Genomic DNA, 5,268 nt, shown 5'->3' with positions numbered 1-5,268 from the left:
CAAACACAGGTTTTCTCCATTCGTTGGGCAACTCAATTTTGGGAAAACTCAGCATTTCTGGATTTTTCATGGAAAGTTACACTTGATCAGCCATTTCCAAGAAATTTCACCAAGTTTTGGGCCTTCAGAAAGTCAAAAAACAAGCAAAAAATGACTTTCTGCCACATTTTTGACATACAGGAAGCAGTCTTGGGAGATTGCAATTTTGGAGGGGCAAATGACCACCAAATTCAGAAATTCCACTTGGGTTGGAAAGTAGACATCTAGAACTTTCCAACAAACCCACTTTTGCCTCATTTGGACACCTGGAAGTGCCTCAAGAGTACCTCCAAAGGCGCACGACCCGTTCAGGAATTGGGCGCGACCCATTGGGTAGTTTTCACAGGAATTCATCTACAGCTCAGGAATTCACCCAGCTTTGACCAGTTTTGACTTGTGATGGGATTTTTCACCCTCTTTGATGTAATTTATGTATTTTCATGTTGAAATGACACTTATTTACCTACTCTAGAAGATTCATTCATGAAATAGCAAACATTTAATGAATGAATTGGTTTCCTAGCTTATAGAGGCAAGTTGTTTTGACTGCCTAGATTTTAGTTCTCAGTTTAGAATTGGTTGAAACAGCTCCTAGGATAGTGAGCTCGACCCCTAGAGGCAAGGAAAGATGTTAGATTGCCTATATTATGTACTTTCTTGCTCATTTTCATGGTTGGACTCTTGAGGGAGAAGCTCTTATTGTATTACTCACTGTATCTCTGCAATTTTTGGCAAAGGAAGACCAGGGTTTTGCAGTCCTTTTTGGGATTCTTGTGGTCACATGTATTGATGGTGTGTTTCTCTTTGTACTTGTAAGTGTGTTATGTGAATCATTTCCTTACTTTTCCTTCTGCAAATTAGGGAAATGAAGTGTTAAAGTAGAATTCATGCCTGTCATGCTCTGCTTTTAAGTTTGCTTAATGTCAATGTTTTCAACTGTTTAAGGGGAATTCAAGGTTATTTCTTGCTCTCCTTAACTCCTCACCGATCATTCTCATCCATCCACCTCTATCAAAGGCATAAATACTGTCTCCTACCTCGCCCCAAAGAACCCCCTGCGGAAACTGTGTCCAATCCCCGCACCCGAAATTGCCATTCCCCAATTTTCCACCAAAATCCTAAAAATCCCAAAACAAAACTTTTTATCAGTTTAATAGCCTAAAATCAGTGTTTCTTCATTGTTTATCTCGCCCGTTGAATATCTTTGCCGAGATAGACCGGAGAGAGCCCTCTCCTGCCCCGTAGGGCTAGCTACGAGGCTAAGTGGTTTGATGTTGCCTTGAGGTTTACCTTTCTCAGCCTGAGGTGAAATTTCAAGCGCTAACATATTGGCGACCATACTGGGGAGAACAAATTGTTTGCTGACTGATGTGTTTATTTCATAAGTCTTAGACGGAGTCTGAAGATACGCCAGGTAGCCTTCGAAAATGCTCTTGCTTTACATCAGCGCAAGTAGATAAACGCTGCTTCAGTCGACCTCCGTGAGCTTGTGAATGTAACACTTCATTTGCATTTTACCCCAGTACATGTATCAAGTGCAGATCTGATTGTTGATGGTGGACAACGATCAGACACTTGAAAGGCTGAAATCATTCACCCGACGACTCTAAATCAGTTTTGAGATCAGATCCAAAGACTCCACTGGAGGATGATCCCGACCAGCAAAAACATGAAAGGACAATATGAACATATCAGGTATTCAAGTTGGAATTTCATCCAAGACATTTTGTTCTTTGTCATAAATTATTTCTTCTCTTTTCCCAAGAATGTCAAGACTGCGTTGCAAAGTATACTATGCTTGAGAAAAGATCCCAGGCCTGCTTTTGACTCCTTCCCTTTGAAAAGTGTGAAAACCAAAGATTTTCATGCCTTTGAGCTTGATCAGGTTCCTCTTTCCGAATTTTGTGATGACCATCTTCGAATTGATGAGCCTCAAGAGACCAAGACTGATCCTATACCTTCTGTACATACCCCTACACCTTCTAAAATTCCAGATCGGTATAAACCTCTTGTTTTACCTTCTGTTCTTCATGCTTTCCCCAAAAACTATGATCTATACTTGCCGAGGTTTGATGGCGAAAGTAAGAATGTCAACGCTGAGCAACATGTGCAGAATGTTGAGAATTTTCTAGATCTTTTTGAAGTTGATGAAAAAGATGTTAGTATAAGGCTTTTTGCTCTTTCTTTGCAAGCTAAAGTGAAGAGTTGGTTCAAAGCCCTGCCTGATGCAAGCATCTCAGATTTCCAGCAGTTCGTCCAAGTTTTTCTCGACAGGTGGATGATCGGAAAGAACCTTCTCTTGATTGTAGAAGAGTATAACCAGCTGAAAAGACTACCAGGGGAGACAGTACAACAGTTTTCGGCCAGATTTAATCAAGTTTATTATTCGATCCCAGTTGATATAAGGCCTACTACTAGATCTGCTCTCTTGCACTATACGGGTGCCTTTGATCCAGAGATGGAGTTTCAGCTGAGAGAAAGGGATATTGCAACACTTCACGAGATGCAAAACCGTGCAGTAAATGTAGAGGCGCATCTGCTGATCCGACGGGCAAGGATGAAGGAAGAAGAGATGAAAACCATAGATCCGGAAAAATCGACATCTCTAGAGGTAAAGCTTGACATTTTGGTAAGTGCAGTAGAAAAGATGATGGACAAGATCACCGCAAGGAATGCTAATGATGTTCAAGCCCATGGCTCGCTGATTGAAGAAGAACAAGTTGCTGATCTAAAACATTTTGTTTCCTATCCTAGTTGTCATAGATCTGATAATGATTGTTTTGTAGATCACCTTGGCGAAGAAAGCACTGTTGATATGACCTGTATGCTTGATGATATGTTTTATACCGATGATTTGCCTCAGTATGATCAGTATGATGATGATTATGTTCTCCAAAAAGAAGTTAATCTTACAGAAAAATCAGCAGCTAGTTTATGGGAGGAAGAAGTTCATTTTCAGCAGTTTGAAAACAATGTTCAGCCATCACATATCAGCTATGACATTGACGAGGAAAGTGCAACAAATTTTGAAGTAAGTGAAGGATCTTTGCCTTTTTGTTTTGATTCATGTCAGTTCATTAGAGACAACTTCCATGAAATTAGAAATCAGCTGTCAACAAGTCTTGATCTAGACCATCTTGAGGGCAATGAAAACCTTGTTCAAGACTTTTCATATCCAGATTTGCAGCCCCCGAATGCCTTTGATTGTCAAGTTGCAAATAAAGACTTGGAAGCTGGAACATATGCTCAGATGATGCAAGATGATTCCCTACCATTCTGTTTCGAATCATTTCAGTTTTTGAAGGGACATTTGCATAGTCCATCTTCAGTGAAGAATGAGCAGCATGTAGGCAATCATGTAATCACAATGGAATCAATCGAAATGGGATTGCAGCAGTCTTTTCAAGTTTTTCATGATCCAATAGCTGATGTTTTGGATGAGGTTTGCAGTCAAAGTCTTTCTCCATTAACATGTGAGCTTGAAACATGTGCTGATATGAATTTGATCCGGCAGCCAGTTTCTTTCTCATTTTCAGCAGAGGTCTCGTCACAAGGCTCAGATCAAAGTTTGCATTCATGGTATGAGGAAAAGAGAAGTAATCCATTGGATGAGCTAAGCTCCAGTGTGCTTGAATTTCAAGATCCTTATGCAATGTTTTTGGAGGCGGATAGAGAATTCATATCATTCAACGGATCTGTTTCCAAGTTGTCATGGGAGTTGCCTTTCAGTAGTTCTCTCTTGTTGTTCATAAGCGAGAACTTGTGGAGAATTCAACCAGCGGATGGGATACTTACTTGGTTGCACTGGTTGTTTCATTTCACTTGATCCGGTGATGAATGAAACTGTTAGGGTAGGTTGTGATGAATAAGCTCCTTTTTGAGCATCATTTTCAGTTTGTCGGTTGTGTTTAAGTATCGAGTCAGTTTTTAGTTGAGTCATGAGTCCTTTGTGAGTCAATTTTCAGTCTTGTTGTTAAGTTAGTTTGTGTCGGTTTTCAGTCATGCATTTCAGTTTGAGTTTTTGACTACATTGCCCAATGGATAAGGCACTGGTCTGCTCTCCCAAAGATCTGTTGTTCTTGGCACCTCCAAGGATCTACCATCCCCATTGGAGCCAATGTTAGTGTCAGTCTTTCCAGCCTTCCTCCAGTGATCAAACGTGCTCTTACAAAGTGATTTTGAAGTGTCAAGGTCAAATTTTGTCATTTCAGTGAGTCTTCAAGCAAAATTTGGTCACTAGGCATTAGGTCTAGGGTTTGCTCTCACTCTTTTCAAAGTTGTCCAAATGGCAGTCCATGTCATCATGCAGCTGAGTGTATCATCATTCAGAGGATTTTCATCATCATATTAGGTTCCATTGGGTCATGTTACACCTTGTTCATGCTTTAGTTGTGCCTTGGCAAGGTTCATTTCCCTCTCCTAGGGTTTTGAAGGCAATTTCTCTTGGATGGTCAAATCGTCGGCAAAACTTGTATCCTGATGTTCATACACCTTCCCCTATCCTTAAAATACCTTACCAAATGCTTCCCATCACTGAGATTCCCCAAATTCCTCATTTTCACACAAACCCTAGTTTCTAGCTACAACTTGGCAATTTTCTAGGTTGGGCCTGTGTTTTTCCCTTTTGGACCCCTTCCCCTCACTCAATCTTTGAGATTCCACTTTCCCCTACTTCCTAACATCCCTCCCTACTTCCAAAAATTTCCCCAAGAATTTAGAAGCTCCCTATCCCCTTCATTTCGCTTCATTTCGACAAAATTCCTTGTTTCACACATCGGGACAAGTTTCACTCAAATGATGTTTCAGAGCAATCAAAGATGAATTTTGGAAAACTGAGAGAGGTTTTTGTCCACAACATGCCAAGGAAGAAAAACATCATTCACTTTTTTCACAGGTGTCATGGTTTTAAAGAAATGTCAAAAATACAATCGCCAGATCCAAGGAGGTTGGCCAAAGCACAAAAACGACGGAAAAGGCCCGATCCACTCCAAATTTTGGCCAAAGCCTCTTTGACTGAGCATGGTACTTGATTGGGGACTCCTATCCCAAATTTCAAAAAATTTGGAGAAAATTTTGTCAATTGTGAATTTTTTGTGCCAAACACAGGTTTTCTCCAGCGGCGCGCGACCCTTTCGTTGGGCAACTCCATTTTGGGAAAACTCAGCATTTCTAGATTTTTCATGGAAAGTTACACTTTCTCAGCCATTTCCAAGAAATTTCACCAAGTTT

The sequence above is a fragment of the Pinus tabuliformis genome, chromosome 2_2, assembly GCF_031772625.1.
Source record: "Pinus tabuliformis cultivar Carrire ecotype Pingquan chromosome 2_2, CPIR1, whole genome shotgun sequence".
Taxonomy (NCBI): Eukaryota; Viridiplantae; Streptophyta; class Pinopsida; order Pinales; family Pinaceae; genus Pinus; species Pinus tabuliformis.
This window is presented reverse-complemented; position numbering follows the sequence as displayed.